At 48.1% G+C, this 20,408-nt stretch overlaps 1 long non-coding RNA gene across 1 annotated transcript; it reads right to left on the minus strand.

The window, feature by feature from the left end:
* Positions 1-5,105: 5,105 nt before the first annotated feature.
* Positions 5,106-8,906, minus strand: LOC310880005. Its single transcript, XR_014571322.1, has 3 exons — positions 8,766-8,906; positions 8,437-8,683; positions 5,106-7,318 (listed from the first exon to the last, which is right to left on the minus strand). It is a non-coding gene; the product is annotated as an uncharacterized lncRNA (long non-coding RNA).
* Between the last annotated feature and the right edge of the window lie 11,502 nt (positions 8,907-20,408).

Here is a 20,408-nt window from a genome sequence, read left to right on the forward strand (position 1 = left end):
GAAAAAAAAACTGCAGTGTTGTCAACAGATTACTGAAATACAGCTCCGAGAATGGACCTACAAAAGAGGTTGGAAGCAAAACTTAGCACAGAGCCAAACTATCTGTAATTGGATTTTGAGACCAAAACATTATAATGAACACAGAGAGAGGAATAAACAGGATCGTTTATTTTATTTGATCATTAGCAAAACTCCTCGGTTACATGTGATAATTACTGGTGAAGATTTACATGCACAGTGTGCGCCAGAAAATGTTTAAACCTATTTCTTTGCAGCAGATCCACCACCAGCATACCAATTACATGACATAAAATGCATCGCGCTCTGAGAAATCCCCCAAGGTTTTCAGCAGCCCAACCTGCGAGCCTTTCCCTGCTCTGTGCTTGGGATTGCTGCCGGCCGTACTGATTTGAGCAATGAGTACACATTCTCAGCAATCTATCATGTATGTTTAGAAAATTGTTTCTAGAGAAGCTTATAGGTTAACCTGGAAATGAGAAGTGACACAAGATCAAGATCTTCAGTCTTCGCTCTGGTAAGGTACTAATGGATCATAATGTGCGATTTTGTGTAAGCAAGGCTTTGGAGACTTCTCCATTAAGAACCTTCCTTATACTTCTGTGTTTTAAAACTGTGAAGTTTAGAATTTTGCTGGAGTTTATGTCCAATAAAACAAAGAGTGGAAGCCCAAATTGCATCTCTGAGACTGCACCACTCTAGGGGCTGGTTCGAAGGTCATTAATCAGAAGATATTTAGTGACTTCAGAATTTGGATCCAGTGGGTGAAGAACCAAAATGCATTAAGGTAGATTCAGGGAGGGAAGAAAACATCCATGCCCAGAAGTACATAGAGATTCACCTTCGGAAAACATATCAGCAAGTGAGAAAGGTGTCTTATTTGGTGAGCTGGGTTTCAACACAAAGGGGGCTAGAAATAGGAAAACAGACATAGCTTTCACTGCTGCCATCTGCTTCTAGCTGGTCTGCCTAACCTATGTAGGAAAAAAACCAACCAACCAACTAAAAAAAAACACATTAAGACTTTGGCTGTGCAGCCTTCAATAAGAAGTCCCTTCCATATTTGAATGCCCCTGGCTCTCCTGCAGGCTCAGGGCAAGGAAATGGAGCGGCAAACGGATGATGGGCTTGACAGGTGTCCAGTCTTGTGCCAGACAACTCATCTTGCAACTGAAGTATCTGGGTTAGAGAGCCCTCTGCCCACTTTGAAGCTCTGGATGTCACTCCAACTCCTAAGGATTTTTCCAGGTGACCCAGAAAGGGAACGTGCGAAAGACACCGGTGCCTCCAGACAGGCAGGGTGGGAGCCAGAGCCCACCCAGGAGGACTTCAAATGCCAGTGGGGCAAGGTGAGGACTGGTTCTAGTTAGACCCAGGTTATTAACAGGCTGCATGCCTACAGAAATGGAGGCAATTCTGGGAGTCTTTTGTTGTTTTGTAAGTTAGAATCCATACCTTAACTTTTCCTGGATCTTAGGAGGAGGACCTAAGATCTTCTGGATCACTCATCTTTTGGTTTGAGCCCTAAGGCTCAATAAAACCTCTCTTTCAAAAGTTTTCAGTCCTTCTATTTATTAGAATCAGCGTTTTACGTATCTAGAGGAATGATCTATCAGAAGTGGCCTGGGAGATCAGAAAGACAAGAAGAACTGAGCACCATCAGGAAGGCAAAGTGACAGGCTGCTAACAGCTGAGTGACATTTCGGAGCTCTGCAGCCTGCACAGCGAGAGGCTGTGCTGACAGCAGCTGACGTGCCCTGCTCTGCCTGAGCCTTACCCCAGCCCCTACTGACAGTCATTCCCCGTCAGCCTGCTGAATACGTGTCTGGCCTTTCTGGAAGAGGCGTGAAGGCAGACGGACGTGAGGTTTGTCAAGGACACTGCTACGTAGCTTTTGTCTGCTTGATTCACATGCCTTAAACACATCGGGTTGGTGTAGCACCTAACTAAAGCTGCTGGCTCCAATGCTTCTTGTGTTGCAAAGACGTGGCATTTTCATGGCATGTCTTCATGTCTTATGATGCCCTGGAAGAGGTGGAAGTGAGGAAACACAGCTAACCTTGCCAAAAATGCTATAGAAAGTCCCTGGTGGAATGGGGGAAGGAAGGACTCAATCTGTAGTCACACGTCCCTCAAAAACCTGTCTTAAAGCATTTTACAGCCGTGATAGATCCTACAGCTATGCTGAGTCATGGGCAGACCGGCATGGATGAGTTAGCATCAGTCTTTTTTCAGCTCTTACAACACAGTGGCACTTTGGGTGCAGTCTGGATTGGAACCCCCTCAAGCAGGACACTGTACAAGAACCACAGAGCCCAGAATCCAAATGATGGATCCAAAATGCCAAATGGCATCCAAAATGCTACAGGTGAACAAAATGCTATAGGTGATCCAAAATGCTATAGGTGAACAGCATACGTAATACTTGTTGCTTAGGTTTTACCTCCCAGCCAAACTTTGCTTCATTTTGTGTCATTTCGTTCTCTTGCACTGCTATCTTTGTTCGTTGGAAAGGCACATCTTGTGCCATTTTCTCTGTTCCATTTTAGTCCTAATATTGCTGGTGGAATGGATTAATGGCACACTATTTTCTAGTCTAGTAATCTTTGTCACAAAAGTGAGTGAAAGCATACAGTGAACACAAAGATCTATCAGCACTGCTGCCTGACTGATGGCTCACTCTGATAGCTAATGCTGAGATGAGAACAGAAGATGAAAAAAAAAAAAAAAGAGATCCCTTTCTTATTTTAATACCAAGAACACTACATAGTACCTGTATCCATCTTTTTGACAAAGACTGTAATGAAAATGGCAGCATGCTGGAATATCATCTTACCTCTGTGATGGGCTGTAATTTTATGCCCCTCCATGGGCACTGTAGACAGTCAGTGGTCTCTGTGCAGGTGTGCAGGTTAAAAATGTCCATCGCTCACTGTGCATATTGCATCTTGGAATCACCTAGATGGTATTTCAAACCCCTCATGCCACACAAACTACAGCATATCCTATTTTCTACAAGTTAATGGATGGCTTTCATGCCAAGCCTTGGGACCTGAGCTATTTTCATTTCTACAGGAGTGCAGGGAGTATCATATCTCCATTGGATAGCCAAGGGGTTCCCCTCCTGACTTCTGAATCCAGCAGTTTCAGCAAGGGGCAAGGCTGGCCCAGGACACCCTCTGGCTTTAGCAAAAGCAGCCTGACCCCAACAGAAGTCCGATGGGCAGCGACACCTATGGAGGCCTCTGTTTCCATTAGGGTCAGGCATTTGGAAGCAATTCAGGTACCTTTGTAAGGGATTTGTCCTAAGCCTTTAAAAGACCTGAGTTTACTAATCCTCATGTGATTGTTTCCTGCTTCAAGCAATTTACATAGTTATTAGGCCCAGTACTCATTCTCCTCTCTACAACATGTGGAGGACAAGGCCAAATGAGAGGGGAAATTTGATTGCTTCATATTTCATCTGCCTGTTACTATCAGTAGGGAGCAGCTACACAGCCTGGCAGCAGTCTGCAGAGGGCCTAAACCACTCCAAAATTAAGAAGACACAGATTCATGTTTCTCCTGACTCCTCATTGTCACAGGCCGAAAAGAAAAGAAAAGATAAAAAGGAAAGAAAGAGAAATACAAATTAAGAAAGAAAGAGAAAAGAATATAATTTGTTTGGGGAATATTCGTGTGTGTGTGTGTTGCAGAAGGTTAGTTGGAAAGGGTGTTTCTATGCCAACAACGGCTGAGAACAGACGGCCGAACCCGGAGGAGTGCCCACCCCCGGGCAGCCATTCTGTATGTACGGGTGATGTGGCCCCGTGGCTACCACACAGTGCGGGCTGGCAGGAGACGGGGCGCCTGGGCCACAACCAGCCCGCCTGCAGGGCCGGAGGAGCTGCTGGGCTCTTCCCCTGCCCGAACTTGGCCTGGCAGGCCCAGCCAGAGCGTGGCCTGGCTGCTCCTCTGGTGGGCTGCCATCCCACTGGGGGTTTTGTGCCATCTCCTTCGAGCTGGGGCAGGTCCTTTCCGTCCCACGCAGGGCCGGCACCTCCCTGGGGGCATTGGCCTGAGGAGGAGGCACCTCGAGGGTGTCCAGGCTGGAGTGGCTGCTCCCCTTCTCCAGCAAGGGAAGGCCCCCAGGGGATGAGAGCGGCCTCCTGGCCTCAGGGACTTTGTGATATGTTTGCCAGGCACAACGGAGCCCTGATTTTGTCTACAGGCTCTGAATGCAAATGTACCAATATATACCAGTTCATTAACAGGTTATTAACCTGTGAGATATTCAGGTTGATGTTCATGTGTTTCAACCCTCTCCCCTCAAACATATCTGATTTAAAGTCTGGGGGTGAGGGCAAGCAGCCTTTTAGAGATAAATCATTTCAACAAGTGCATATCAAAGCTTTGGTTTAAGTTAAAAAACAAAACAAAACCTGCAATGAAAACTTGGCTTAAAACTACTCAAACAAGGCTGAGTGTGTTATGGTTCTTACTGACTCATTTTTCATGCAAGGACCATAATTTCAGCTGGCTCTCAGGACTGTCATGGGAGGAAACCCTGCTCCACACACTTTTATATTCAGAGACATTTGAAATGCAGATGGGGAATGAGGCAGCTTAGTTACAAGTAGGCCCAAAATGGAAGCATATATCATTTACCCTAAATTTCTGGGGTGAGATACCTAATCTTAGTGGTAGATCAGTTTCTAGGATATTCAGGTCATCATCTCCTGGCTGAGGTCAGCATTTAGGGCCTTCGCATGGGTCTTCAAAGTGAAAAAAGTGCCCTGCAAGGCCAGCTGAGGCCTTGCAGCTGGACTGACCACATCCCTTGGATCAAAGCGCATCTCTGAACTGCAAGGGTACATTAGTGGGAAAAGGATGACCGTCCTCATTGCAAATTCAGGTGGTAAAAAATAGCTTTGAAACATGCGTCAAGTGTGTCCTATTATAGCACCAGAAAGAAAATTGAGCATTTAGAGTAGCTGAGTGATGCATACCCCAGCTAACTACAACCTCTCCGCAGCACCGAGTCTTGCTGCTTTGTAACTGAATTCCCCTGAATCATCAGATGAACAGATTTTCCCTCTGGTTTGCTCAGGCAGGCTTTTACACGTGCCCACCCCATGCCTCCAGAGCCTGCTGGGAGCAAGGGACACGGCGAGCGCTCACGTGCCGGTCAGACACACATACAAGCTGCCCCAGGTCTGCGTGCTATCTGTTCTTAATCAGCACATGGGTTCCATGGCCGCTTTGCCAAGGTACCTTTAAAATGAGGGCTTAATTTGTTCAAAGAAATGGCATAAACTACACCAGTAAAAACACACTGACTACACTTACAGCCACAAATTACCTCTAGGACTGAGCTATAGATAAAAGTTTTGCCAGCACAGCAATGCTCCTTAAGGATTCAATTTTTTTTTTGTGACATTCCTACGCCAGAAAAAGTCATGCGAATGCAGCTATGCCAGTATAAAATTTCTTTTGCCAGCATAGAAGTATTGGTCAAAAAAAAAAAAATTAAACTCTTAACTTTTATTGCTTTCCCAGAAAGAGTTTCTAGTGTAGACTCAGCTGCAATTTGAGCAGTGAGGCCAGAGCAATCTGCTGGCTTTGAAATCACTTCTCCCAGCAAGGGAGGCGAGGCACCTCGATGCGCACTCATTCTGCACAGGTTCGTGCTATTTGCAGTGCCCCGAGGTCACGCTGTTTCTTTGTTTGCTGATGCAGCCAGAGCCCCTCCGCCAGAGCTCTGCACCAAAGAAAATGTGCCAGACAAATAATTTCGGAGATGAGCAGCTTCGTTTGTGCTTGAGGAAATGACTTGTCAGAGAGCTGCAGAGCAGCTAGTGCCTCCAGCCCCTGCCGGAGCCTGGCTGGGCTCGTGATGGAGCCCAGGGCAGGGTCCCTGTGGTACCAACCCCATGGGCATCTGCTGAGTAACTCTGCCCTACCAGGCAGTGGTTGATTCAGCCCTTCATCCCAGATTTGTGTCAAAGGCTCTGTGAGCTAAGGACAAGACCCTGGAGACGATGCGGGGCAGGGGCTTGAGCTGAGGCCTGCAGCGCTCCGGCACCCACACGCGCAGCCAGGCCAAAAGCCAAAGCCCAGTGGCAGCTAAAAGCAGCCAGGGACATCCTGGGCAGCACAAGCTTCTGCAAGTGCTGTACCAACAAAAAGAAGGGCAGAGAAGATGGGGTGTCCTGCTGAAGGGGAGAACACTGCTGTATTACGTTATGGGAAGGTCTTTGGCAGCTGTCTGAAAGAAGTAATGGTTTGTGCAAGACTTGTGATGCCATGGTCAGGCTGCTTGGGTAGCATGACGCGGAGCTGATGTGTGGAAGCCCAAGTGACAGCTATGAGGCTTGCTCTTGTGCTGATATGCAGAGTCCTGCCTCACCCCACCTCTGTAAAATAACCCTTAAAGGAGGAAAGATAACAAGGCATTTAACTTGCACATTAGGAACAAATTGCTGGATGTACAATAGCTATGCACCAGAATTAATTTACAGAGAGCTGGGGGAAGCTTTTCCCTGGAGACTTTTAAGCACCAGCTAGATGGCATCTGCGCCAGCAGCCAGAAAAGCTGTGGCTGGTCCTGCCATGGCACAGGGGGATGTGCGAGACGACCTGCCCTACTGCGATACTCTGAAACCTAAACCCTCCCATGGCAAGTCCCACAGGAACTGCCAAAACAAATACCTGAACTATGGGACCACCACCCAAGAGTCCTGATTCTTCACCACGGTTTAACCCTGCCATGCTGTGAGCTCTGCCAGGCGTGCACCCGCTCACTGTGGTCAGCTCTCGAGCAGCTGCCCAGGGAGGGAGAGAGGAGGCAGCACTTGTGCCTTGCTTGAAATTCCTCAGGAACAGGCTCAGATGCAGTGCCTGTGCTTTTGGCCGTGCTCTCTGGGTTGTAATGTTTGTGTTTCTGTTATCCTCTAGATGCAGGGCAATAAAATTAGCGTTCACATTCAGATTTATATCCCAGTAAAGGCAAGTTCCCTCTAATAAAAACAAGCTCATTTATGAGACCAGATTTCAGGCATGACTTGCAAGAGGCAAAATAACATCCTGTGTAATTCTAATGGCTCGTACCTCAGTGGGCAGACACGATGGGTGTTTTTCTGCAGCTCTGCTTCTGCTGTCAGCCTCTGTCTGCACAGGGTCTGTGGGTCGGTGGCACTCCTGGGACTGTGCGATGCATGCTCGTGGTGTGTTTTGACCTATCCCCATGCAATGAGGCATCTTCTCACCTCCTGTGCCTCTGGCTCTCTGGTTGCTTTTCTTTCCATCCCGTGTTGAGGCTCTGCAGGTCAAGGAGTGGGTAAATGCAGTGGGGAGTCCAAGCCCTCAACCAACCATGAAACAAAATGAAGAACTGAGTTTAAGCCCTAGCGTTACTGCAGCATTGCTTGTGCTCCCCCTGGCTCCCATCTAACAGGTTGCCGTGTGAGATTTCACTGCTTTCATGCCTTGCACAGTTGCCATTGCCCCTTTCTGCTCTCTTGAGCCTCCCCTGCTCCACAGCCACCAGCACAAACACTTGGGCAGCAAGGGGAAGGAGGCACCCAAGGGTGGCTTTGGCCTGGCCAAGTGGTGGGAACAAGGGGACACCTCAGGGCACTCGAGGGGACAGATTTTAGCCTCTGACACAAAGAGGGTTGTGAATTATGGGACAGGAAAAGCACAAGCAACCAGAAGACTAAAAGCTACCATTTCTCTCTCTGTATTTACTATACCAATAAAATATCTTCATAGCAGCTGGCTGCAATGTAAATCCTCCTTAAGGACTAACGGCCGTACAGGGGACCATTAAAAAAACAGCTCCACCATTAAGGTTTTTGGCTGGGCGGCTGCTGATGCTGTGACTCTGAAGGCTGCACTGAGCCCGCCTTGCCCTGGGTTTCGCCCTTGCGCAGCAAACCAGCTCCCTGGCAAAGCACCAGGCTGCGGCTGGCTTTCAGGGGGGGGATTTTTGCACTCTGATTCATGAGAAAACAGCTAAATCAGCTCCTTTTGTCCTGCAAGAGCCCACTGCAGACAGGGTATGGGGGCATCCTGAAGCCCAGCACCCTTCTCGTGCTGCAGCACAGGGCGAGCACTGACCGCAGCACCACGGCTCCTTGCTGCCTTTCTCTGCAGCGGCCGTGACATGATGCTCACCTGCAAACCCTGCCCGGGGCAGGCTTTTTCCCCATCAGCTCTGTGAACCCTGGATATATTTTTCAGGGCCTTTGCAATGTAACGCTTTAATGGCCACATTAAATTAAAAAAAAAAAAAAATCAAATACCAGCTGAAAAGCAGTTGATTAGTTGCAGAATCTGATCCTTTTGAAGTAGTAATGTAACCTTCCACCTCTCTCTGTTCCTGGGGCATCTGCCTTTAATCTAACGTCTTAAAAGCTTTCAGAACAGCGCCTGTACCTGTAGTGCTGAGCTCCTGGGATGCTGCACTCAGAGGGTGCTCTTCCAGTGCAGAAAGGAGCAGAGAGCCCTGTCTGCCTCACCACATCCCAGGGCAAGACTTGAATTCATAACGCGCGTATGTCTTGGATGCTGCCAAAGGGCAGGTAGAGGGCACGCAGAGGAGCACGACAGGAGTGATCAGAGCAGAGAGGCAGGGACACTGCCCTGTTTGATGGCTTCATTCAGATTTCACCCATGTAGAAGGCTATTGAGAGAAACAACAATGAAATCAAAGCACGTTGTGGAGGCAGGAGCCGAGGGCATTGTGCTGATCAAATAGCACTTGCCTCTCTCGTCCTTGCAGTGCAGCATCCTTCCTCAGCAGTTACTCCGAGCAGAGTTCAGGGATTACCTTGTTGCACACTGGGTCCTGCAGCACTTTGGCACAGACCTCACCAAGCCCCATGAGCAGAGGGATGGACAAACCCCTGCCCTGTGAAAACCCTCAGCTCCCCCCAGCTTTTAACCTCCAGCAGGTCAGGCTGGGCCGGCTGGGACGTGGCTGCCCACCTGCACTCGTTTACTTGTGCCGAGCCAAGTGAAGCAAGTAACTGCTGGCCTCCTGCCGCGGTCTGTCCTGCTGCAGGGACCTGGGTCACTGCTGTGCCCAAGCCCGGAGCTCACAAACACCTCTGAGGTCTCCCTGCTGCTCTTCAGCGTGGCTGGTGCTGGCCGGTGGGTCCAGCAGGTATTGAGGAGGGGAAGGGACAGACAGACAGACACTGCAGTCCATCTTCATTTCTCCCATCACCAGCCACAAATGAGGCTCCCACCACAAGGTTACAGGTGCTGAGGAGCCACAGGCTGCCAACCTTTGCAGTACCACGATCTGCACCAGTACCGGTCTCTTATTTTGAGGGTGATGGTGCAGACGGCCAGCCCAGCTCCTCGTGACTGCAAACTCTCCCAGTGACTGCAGCTGAACCCCGTGAGATGGGGACGATCGATCACAGAGCTGTGGGTTCACGTTTACGCTTCGCAATCTGCTGTCGAGCAGGGAAGCTGGCACAAGTTGCAGCTCTCCTGCAGGACTCTGGCTGGTGATTGCCTGGCAGGATTTAATGAGTTACGTTCGTGAGATCTGCCCCAGCCTGCACCTGCTGACCTTGGCCCCAACACGTGCAATGTTATAAATGAACACAGGCTCACAGATCCATCACTGTCTTCATCTAAGAGCCAGCTTATCATCCCTCCTGCTCTTCTGGAGGATTTCTGCGTAATCAGCATGCTGATGCCTGTTTGCTTTTCTCAGAAACAAGATCATCCATAGGAGAGACAAGTGAAAAGTAGCTGCATCTTTGCGCAGGAGCTCTCCTTCTCACCTTGTCTAGACAAGGATCTCCCTGCTCCAGAGGTGTAACGGAGAAGAGGAAAGCCTGGGTTGCCCATGGTGAATCAACAAGCTCTGATTCCTCACTTCTCCAAGGCCAAATTGCATCAATGACCGTCTTGAGAGAAGAAATCGCAAAGATGAGCTCAGTCCTGGTGGGAAGATGAAGCAAGAACGGCTATTTCAAAATGGAGCTCTTTGTGCGAAAAAATAAAATAAAATAACAATAATAGTAATAATAATAATAATAATAATAATAATAATAATAATAATAATAATCTACTTCTGAGTTGGCACAAGTGACAAGGAAAATATCCTTTATAAGGAAAGTAAAGAAAATGTTGCCTTTGGGGCCTGCTAAAATGGGAGCACAAAGGTAGCCACCCAAAGAGGTTTCACTAAGTTTTAATTATATGGGGAGTTTGAAGGCCTCGTATTATTATTGCTGAGATATTTGAGATACATAAAAGGGCCACAACAAAGTGGGTAGGCACAAAAAGGACCCACTCCAAATGAAAGTTCGTTCACTGACGTATGTAAAGATCAGCAAAAGTGCATTGCGTGCTCCAGGACTGTGCGGGGTTATTCAGAGGAGGACAGCGGTCACATAAACAGAGGGGATTGTTCCTTCCCTTTTGAAAGTCACCGGGTCTTTGCTACGGAGCCAGATTGCATTCACAAACAGTAATGTCTCCTGCGGAACGTCCCACCTCGGTCATCGGGTGTTCTGAGTTGTTCCCAATATGACTGAACTCGGCCATAATTCCACCGTGCATCATCTCGTGTTGGCTATGCTTAAATTATTTACTGTAGGGAGCTCGGCCGCTGTAACCCTCTATTCTTACAGCCGACCAAAGTTTTCACCTTGATCATTAGAAACCACAGCGCACAACAGATGGCTAATTGATGCCACGCAGCTTGGCTTTACACAGCGTATCTTCTGACTTCTTTTTATTTATTTATTTGTGTGCGTGCGTGCGTGTGTGAATCTTTTAGAATTTCAAATGGGAACTTCGTTATAAACCATGCAGTAATTTTGCAAGTGAAAACCCACAAGTGCATCATCAAGAGCTGACCTTGTAATTAAATGTTTTCCTCTGAAATTCTGACCTGATAAAACGTTCCTGCGTTTCCATGCTTGGCGAAACTCATCATGGGAGTAGGCAGCCGTGAGATTTTCTGGGTCTGCCTTCCAAGCTTGGCTAATCACACAATTTTAATAGCAATAAATCACCATTTCAACAAAGGGCTGTCTCTTCAGCAGAGACGTGCAACTTTTTCTCACAAAGGTAGGGGTTTATCATGTTTATTTATAGACATGCTCTATAGCTTCGCATACCGCAAAGCAGTGACTCAGCCACCGTGCCATGGGCACACAAACACTGTTAATAAAACCCTATTCTGCCACATTTAGACAGATTATGGACAAATGATAAGGAGGTATTTGCATACGAGCAATCCCATCAGAGGTACCTGAAAGAGGATCGTATTTTCTGGTAAATCAGACATGCCATTTCCTCTGGAAAATAATCTAAAATTCAGGTGGTTTATCGCAACGTGTATTTATACTCTCAAATGTGGTAAATGCCAGCCGCGAGCAGTCACGGCAGTACTTTGTTTTGTCAGTCCCTGGGACGTGTCAGGACACCTCCAGAGCAGGATTTACAGCTACCAGGAGCTGTGCCCAGGCAGGGGGTGCGCGGGGGTACCCGACGGGCCAGTGGTGCCTCCTCGGCAGGAGCTTGGCTCCGTTTAGCCCCAGCGCAGGCTGCAGAGCTAGGAAAGCACTAGCTGTGTGCTGAAATATGTGTAACTGCTGCTGTTAATTTCAGGGAGCTCCCTGGAATTAAAGTGCAATCATGGATGAGTATCCCCTGACCCCCTAAGGAGCCAGGTCTTTCCAGGAGCCTTGGTGCCATCCCGCTCTTCCCAGGGCTCTGCTGTGGGAGCAGTGATGATTCCTTGCACAGGGAAGCATTTCTCTTTGAAGATTTCATCCAGGCTTTGTGGCAGCAGGATGTCCTGATAAACCCCCAAATCTCGCTGCCGGCGTGGGAACCCAGTGTGAAGACATCTGGCTCCACGGTTAGTTCTGTATGGCAGGGCTCTGCTGCACAAAGGAAACCAGCCAGCAGTGCTGATGGCCGTCAGGTCCCAAAAAAAATCTCTCTGTAGGGGTGCTCTCAGTACCCACCTCTTTGCAAGCCTAATAAGCACCACCAGCATAAGAAAACCTACAAAATACTAGTAAACAAGGCTTGCCAGGAGGGAGACAGACTTTCCTCCTTTTCCCTCCTACTCTCTCTCTGCATGCAGGCAAAATTTAGCAGTGAGCCAGGATTTACAGCTTTAATTATGAACTTTAGCCCAAGCAGTCCTTCTGTAAATATCCTCGCAGGGGAAATGGAGAGTGGGACTTTGGCGTGCGCAGCGAGGTGTACAGCTGTGCCTCCGGTTAATTGTACTGATTTTGGTCCTTCGTTAAGTTGATTTCATTTGAAGGGATTTTATCTTCCCCCCTACTGCTGGTGACAAGCAAAGAAAAGGAAAAAAAAATTGTCTCAATCTGTCTTTTACTGTGTTATCCAATAAAATAGCAAAAATTAGCCTCAGCATCAGAGATTAGCCTCCTTCCAGCTCACACACCTTAATTAAACATGCTGAGCTCTGGCTGGCGTCACACTCAAAGTGTTTTACACCGTTAAAAACTGTTCATTTCTTTTGCTGTCCAGTCGTCCTCATTTTTATACATAAAGCCAACCAGGACTCGCAGCAACAACCAGGACAGTGGGCCACCACTTAGAAACCTTCTTGCTCGTTCCAAAGAGAAGATTTTGGGTAAGAAAGGGGTATTTTGGCAAGAAATCACTAGTGAGCCATTTTGCAGAGAAGCAGTGCAGACCAGTGCCAGCGATCAGTGGTCTTTACATTGAAATATAGTCATCAAGCAAGCAGGTAAAGCAGCTGTGCCCGGCCTCAGGCTGGCCACACCAAAGTGCACAATATGGCCACGATCAATTTTGGAAACACATTTTATCATCTTATCTATTATTCATTAGACACTACAGAAAGGGGACTTGCAGTTCCCCGTGGAGCCCGGGCTGGCCGACACCATCTCAGAGCGCACTGCACCAGCCCCAGCCCCGCCAGGCAAACCACGCCGTGCCCAGCCCCAGCGCGGAGGCAGAAGGCAGCGTTCTGGCTGCAAAGAGATGGCGTGCTGGGAGGTTTCATCGTGTCACGTTTGACATTCCCAGCTTCCCTAATAGATTGTGCTTGTCATCAGGACCTAACAAAATGCATTACCTTGCTGGCATTTGCTGCTCAGCAGCAAGTACAACTCTTAACCCCACTAGCTTCACTTGGGGGTCCAGCACTCTGATTTAGAAAGTAATTTCAGAGGTTAAAAAGCTTTTTTTTTTTTTTCCTCCAAAAAGATTTAATTTTAAATCTCTTTATAAGAAGGCATTTACAGCTGAGCAGTTCTTTTAAACTACATTTCGTTCTTGATAGGAAGGAAATTGAAGTGCATTAGAAAACGTTCAACCAAATCAGCATTCTTAAATACCAGTGTGCAGGAGATAGGAAAGTGCCTTTCCTACCTACGTTATCTAAGAAAGGCCCCCAAGGGCTTCTCAAGCCTTTGCTCTGCACCTGTTTTGTGCTTGTTCATCCCAAAATGTCCTCTTTATTATTCCTTGAAGACTCTCGGCTCAGAGCTTATTTATGTACATAGATGGCCCCGCAGCCAGAAAACACCAGCACCAGAGTATGTGTGCAGATACTCTGCAGATATTCACCTTTAGCTCTTTTGTAGTTAAATACTTACATACGCCTTCACTCTCGACACCTCTCTCAAAAGCTGGCATGAAATTGCATACAAATGCTGTATTTCTTTTAAATTATCTGGAAGAATTATTGTATTAACCGGAGTTCACTAATGCACAGCCAAAAGCTGTCATTAAGTGATACATCATGCATTAAAGATAAAGTTATGGGCTCTAAAACAGATTTGGTAAAGGAAAATTTAACTTACACTAAATTACCTATGGAAATAACTCACCTAAACACTGACTTAATTCATTATGAATGGTGCCATTATAATAAATATCAGATATATTCGTAATTGCATGGCATTTATCTTCGGTTAATGACCTGTAGGAAGGTTGTTACATAGGTTCCATCCTCTGGTTACTGCAAATGGAAGTGTTCACCGGGCTGGTTTGCAGTCCCACTCCTCATCCTGGAGAACAGGGCTGGGCAAAATAATAATAAAATTAGCTTCTGTTAGTAGAAGATAAGAGGAATCCATCCACTTCCCTTGTGAGCGTCAGCTTTGACACGCAAGTCACCAACGTGCTCCTCAGCCTCGTTGCTTGTACTGGGAGCAGCGGCATTGCCAAATGCTAGAGGAGAGGCGTGTGCTTATCTCACGCCCGGGTTCGAGCTGTGGCTGTTCAGCCTGGAGAAAAGAAGGCTTGGGGGTATCTCATCCGTGTGGGAAGTGAAGAAGACATGACCAACTCCAGTGGTGTCCGGTGAAAGAACAAGTGGCAATGTGCACAAACTGAAACACGGGAAATTCCACTGAATTCCACGTAAGGAGCAGAGGCCTCACTGTGAAGGTGGTTGAATGCTGAAACAGGCTGCCCAGAGAGGTTGTGGCGTCTCCACCCCTGCAGATGTTCAAAACCTGACAGGACGCGGTCCTGAGCAACCTGCTCTGGGTCAAGGCGACCTCCACAGCTGCCTCCTAGCCACTCTGGTTCTGTGATGTTCTCTCTAAGGCAAAACTTCTATTACTTTCAGCAGAGTAAATTTTACCTGAAAATGTTGCTGTCATTATCTAAATTTCTACCAGAAATTGGGGTTCCTTCTTTTTAGGAACGATGACCATCTGTCCTGATTCCCTGAATGAATGCTTTTACCTCCTATCTGCAGGCAGAGAAGGAAAAAACAGCAAAGCTGAAAGCAGTTTGTTGTTTGTTAGTGTTTGACTGAGTTCATATCCTTTCTGAAAGTCCTCAGCCCCGTGTATGCTGACTGTTCTCTTGGATATCCTTCCTACGGGTATAAATGTGCTTTTTTTTTTTAACACACAAGCCAATAAATTCTTGGCCTAAACAAGAATTCCTGGGGGCAAGAAGTCCCTGAAAATGTGTTACTTTAATACCATATATATTCCCTACAAAAAGTCTGAGCCCAGGTGTGATGGATTGTGCAAAGATTTGCTTGGATTTTTCCAAAAAATGTGACCCGAGGCCTAGGGATGGGGGAGAGTTGTGATTGAAGCGGTGTGGTTACCTGACCCCTGACTGAAGACTGTGATCCAGGGAGAATGACAGCGGCAGCCTTTCGTTCCAGCATCGCTGTTGTTCTGGTTTTATTTAAATTGGAAAGGCGAGAGGGCTTGGGAAGCTGCCAACGTTAACGCTACAGCCACTGACAAGGTAAAATGTGCCTTGGGAAGATATACAGCTCTCCTCTTACAAAGGCGGCCGCCTGGCTTTAAAGTTGAAGCTAAGCATCCTGGCAGAGCAGATCTGGGGAGAACGGACTGCCTTGGTTCCTGGCCCTGGGAGGTTTGGCGGAGACGCGGCACCCCCCGCTGCAGGAGGGGTGGCGAGGGGCTGTGATGCCCTGCGTGGTTTAGTTGCCCTCAGCACTGCAGCCCACACAGAAGCTTGCTAAATTACGGCTGATGCTCAGCTTTATTTCTTCATGAGATATGGCAGCCAGTAACGAAGTGGAGCATTTAGTCAATGGTAATAAATAAAACTAATTTCTTTCTTAAGTAGAAAAATGGAAAGAACGAAAAAACTAGAACTACAGGTAGGTGATCAGGCTTTTCTCTTCTCCTTGGAAAACATCACCAAAACAAAACAAAACAAAACAAATCAAAAAAAAAAAAAAAGCAAGGAGTTTTAAGGAGTCAATTGCACACCCAGAAGCTCATTAGTGTGGCAGAGCAGGTTCCTCACTGACTTGGCTCTGCCATCACACGTTTAAGCCTTAAGCCATTCTCTATTAGACATGCGTTATAAAAGAGACTTTACTCCTCTGACCACATAACACTTTCTTTCCTCTTGCTTTAGCCTCCTGCTCTTGGCAAGAGGGGAGTCTCCTACAGAAGCCGATGTTTCCCTCCCCCTGCCCAGGACACGCTGCCTTTCGGCTGAGGCCTCCCGCCTGCCGGCACTTCCAAGGGCTGGGGCTGAGCCCTGCTCCCCCCGCAGCCCCCTGCCCCTGCCGAGCTGCCACGGGGAAGGGGCTGAAGCGAACACAAGTTTCCCAGAGTAGTTCAAGGCTTTTTTGCTCTCAAAAGCAGTGGGGTTTCCCAGGATGTGTTACTCCCTCCATCAGTGGTTGGCTTGGCTCCCTGTGAATGCCTTGGTGGTTTGCGCTGTCCTAAATAATGCCACAAAGAGACCTGCTGCTTGGAGAGCCAAGGAAATGTTGAGAAGAGGACCCAGGCTGGCAGCATGAACCTATCTGTGGCCTACCAGCAGCTCAGTTTGGGACTGGGGACCCTCAAGGTCCATTCATTGATTGTTCAGAAAAGCTTACATTTTATGTAAAAATTAAAATGAGTGACTGAGATGCCATGTAAGCTCTTACTGACTGCACAAGGGCAATTTGCAGGGTCTGTCAAGAACAGACCAAGTGTCTAGGGAAGTTGCTGGCACTGCTTGGTTCCTGTGCATTCTCTCATTAGCTCTTTGTACGCTCTTCCTGCAAGTGACTGCTACCAGGGTGTGGAAGGACGGTGCTTACCAGTGCTGACTTGGCTTCCTCTGCTCTGTGCCTCATTACTCGTAGCTCTTGGCACATCGATAAAATGTTATCTCCCAGATAAGCCGAACACAGCACGCTGTTGTCTTTTGACTTGTGCAATAACACTTGGCCTCTGTTGCTGTGGGAAATCGCTAAGTGGGCAGGGTACATTCAGGGACACGACTAAATTATCTCCTTGGAGGCACTGCCTGGCACTAGCACTGCAAGCAGTGGTGCCTGGGAGGGGACGTCAGGTGAACTCTGGCAGGTGCCCCCTTCCCTGCTGGGCACCATCTGATGCAGGAGGACACGAGGTGTCCTGGATCGACAGCTGAGTGACACAGGGAGGGCTCAGGACCTAGTGCAACAACAGCATGAGTCGTATGGGAGTGAGGTGCTGCAACGGGTTGTGAAGGAGTGGGCGTGAAGCCATTTGAGCCATTTGGCTACAGCCCGCTTTGAATTTGCGAGGAGGCCCAGGACTGTGCTTGGGCTCATCCAATACACGAGTGGTAGGAGCACCTGGGCTTCAGTGAGGTCCTGATGGGAAGCTGAGGCTCACCACCATGCTTTTCAAAGGAAGCTTTGAAAATATATTGTTAGTATGTGTGCGTGTGTGCCAGTGGCGCAGCACAAGCCACCGCCTGTGAGCTCTGCCTGTGCAGCTCCTGCCCCAGCTCCCCAGCACGCACACCAGGCGCTCTAACAAGGAGAGGATATTTTCTGCGAGCCTTTCAGTGATCCATGGCTGTCTGTGTTAACACAGCAGGAGGAGCAGCACAACCATCTGCAGCACTGACAGGAACCAGGCTCAACCCACGAGAGCGCTGCGTATTTTCAGCGAGGATCAGGAAATCAGCTTACCAAGGAGAAAAGCAAAACGCCCGGCGTTTAATACCCTTGCTTTTCACATCTTCCCTGGGGTGCGACGGCGGGCCCTGAGGTGTTCTGCCTTTTATTTCAGTCAGCTCCCCAGAGGACGGGCTGGCAGGGCCCCCCCCACCGACGAGGCCTGCGGGTAGTGCCGCCATTAGCCGAGGGCCCAACCTGCCGCAAGGCCCGTGAGCCATGCAGGCACCGGGATCTCTGGGGACAGCTGAAATGGCTCAGCCCTTCTCCAGCAGAACCGCTTCGTGTCCTCCGTGGGGGGAAGAAAAAAAGGAGAATAACTGCATAAATTACCAGTGGAAGCAATTTCTTCCCTGACAGTCTGCTCTGCTCCTAAAGGACCAGTATATACTGATGCTAATCAGGCTGCCTGCTCGTGTCGGGAATTTCAACACGAGCAGGGACAGGAGAGGCTCTGCTTTCAATCTGGAAGAAAATCTCCTCCAGTAGAGATTGCTCCCTGGTGGCATGGGCCCTTTACCCTTGTTGATCAGAGGAAAAAAGTTGCTCCTAGGCATTACCCAGTTACCTTGGCCTCTGTTTTCATCGCAGCGCTGCCACAGCACGGGGGCAGAGCTGCACTGGGCATTTGCAGTACCGGAAAACGTAACAGTGCCCTTTGCAGGTTTCCTCTCCTAGTCCAGAGAGAAACCTCTGGTAAAAAATGAAGGCAGTAAGGAATTGCAGGGGCTGGTAGGTTCCTTTAAATCATCTGCAAGCCCTGCAGAGGCAAGGGCTGTGTTCTGTGTTTTAGCACCTGCAAAAAACACTCAGATCAGCAACTTGCCAGAGCTACAGAATACATAAACCTGATATTTTTGCATCTCTTTAGTATGTGTTGTTAGCAGGAACCAGCTGAGGAAGTTCATGGTTGTTTTTTTTCCCTCCCCTCAGGAAAAAGTAGATGACAAAAATCTCTCTCCTTATATTTTTAAAAGGAGGCTAAGAGAAGCCACTTCTCTCTCCTGCACAAAACATTCAACATGGCTCATTATTGTCCACATTCTGGTATAAATCTCTACAAGTAATGATTGCAGCTGGAAAAAAACTGCAGCCTGCAAACCATGAGACACTCCTTTGGGCTGACCTGTCCCCTCTCCGTGCACCAGCCTAAATGGTGGTGTATTGATGCCCGTGGACTTCCAGAGTGAAATCAAGCCTTGTGTCAGCTGAGGTGGGACCAATTGGCCCCTTTGGATCACATTTGCATAAAACTGTTTTGCTCAGTATTGATTGTTATTTCCCAACCTTCTCACAACTCATGAGGATTTGGGGGGGTTCTGGGAGAACTGAGATGAGAAAGAAAAGTAAGAGCCAGTATTGAGTTGGTCTGTCTGAAACTGAGTGGCTGGAGCATGATTTGAGCATGGCACAGCCACACGTTGGGTGAGAACATGGATTTAAGGCTTCTTTTTTCCTACTTGGGCACCACCTGCTGGCATTTAATTAAATTAGCATCAGCCAGATATTAAACTCTCTGCAGTCCCTGAGATTATGCCAGTTTTTTTTTTTCAGATGAAACAAGCTAGGCAGGAGAATGTTTTCATCACCTTGTGCGCATCATAGACCCAATGTATAGTTGACATACCTATAAATATATTTTTATCTATTTATATTTTTATCTCCTTGCACAGCTCTTGTGCTTTTAAGGTTGTGGCAGGGAGCTCTTATGGAGACGTTTCTCTAAGTGACTTGCTGCTGACAGCAGGCAGGACCAGCTGGGAGCAATGTCTCTGGTGGGACCATGCCAAGGCTGTCCCCATCACTGCCTCTGCCCCCCCCAGCATGTGTGACATGGGCTCCTAGCCAGCATGTGCAGCCCTTCCCTGCCCTGCGAAAACAGCCAGAGGACAAAAACAGGACTGGAAAGAGCCAGGGCTGCTTGACTTGCTATAGCCCCAAACTACGAAGTCACTTGGCTGAGAAATACTGCCCTTCCTCACCTGGGCATCCCAACAGCTGCAGGGCTGGCAGTCACAGCACATCACACCCATTGCTCATCCCAAGGTATTTCCTACTCAGCTTTTGGCTGGGAGTTTCACAGCTGGTTCCAAACAAGCTGTTGTTTCTCCATATTGAAGGAGAAATGATAACCAGGGCTTGGATTGAGAAGGCTGAGAGGAAATGAGAACCGACATCCAAATTCCTCATTGCTTGCAAGATGCGTGTACACCACAGGAGGAAACAAGCCAAAAAATTAAAAGCTCTGCTTGCAAGAAATTGCACTGAGAGTGGAAAAACCCAACTATTATTTTCACTGCAATCTGCTGTTGAAGGCTCATGGTCTCACAGGGTCCCTGGTGCTGTGGGAGAGCTGTGTCAGGTGGCTCTGCAAATGGAAAGTCCTTGGAGATTCATGGGAGTGTTTACACATTATCTGCCTTTAACTGGCTGCAGAATACAATAAATTTTATAAACAGGGTTGCTTTTGGGAGCCCTGGGCACTTGGTCATGTTCAAAGTGCAGCCACATCACCTTTTTCAGCAGCATCCTTCCCAGAAGCCTTTCAAGAAGGCAGAGAAAGCCTTTACAAGAGAAGTAATGATACTGAATTTTAACAGAACGTTAGTAGAGGAAAACACATCTTCATGTCCTTCCTGCAGTAATAACAGTCCTCCAGCTCTTAGAGAAAAAATGAAAAACGGAGCAGTGTCAGCAGTTGCATTTATGATGAAAATTGCACCCATGTGCAGAGGAGCAAGGGCTTCCCCCAGTCCCTGCAATTCCCTGTGGGTCTGACAGAGCTGGTTACAGAAACGCAGATGGAGACATCGCGATGCAGAACCTGGTAGAGCTGCGACTTCTCCACGTAATGGTTACTTCAGCAGGGGTCAGGGGACACCCTGAGCTGAGCTGCCCAAGGTCGGTGCTGGGGGAAGCAAGCCCCTGCCAGCTGCAACCCCTCCCCTCACTCTGCCTGCAGTGACCAGCATGGGCC

The sequence above is a fragment of the Anser anser genome (assembly GCF_964211835.1).
Source record: "Anser anser genome assembly, chromosome: 12".
Classification (NCBI taxonomy): Eukaryota; Metazoa; Chordata; class Aves; order Anseriformes; family Anatidae; genus Anser; species Anser anser.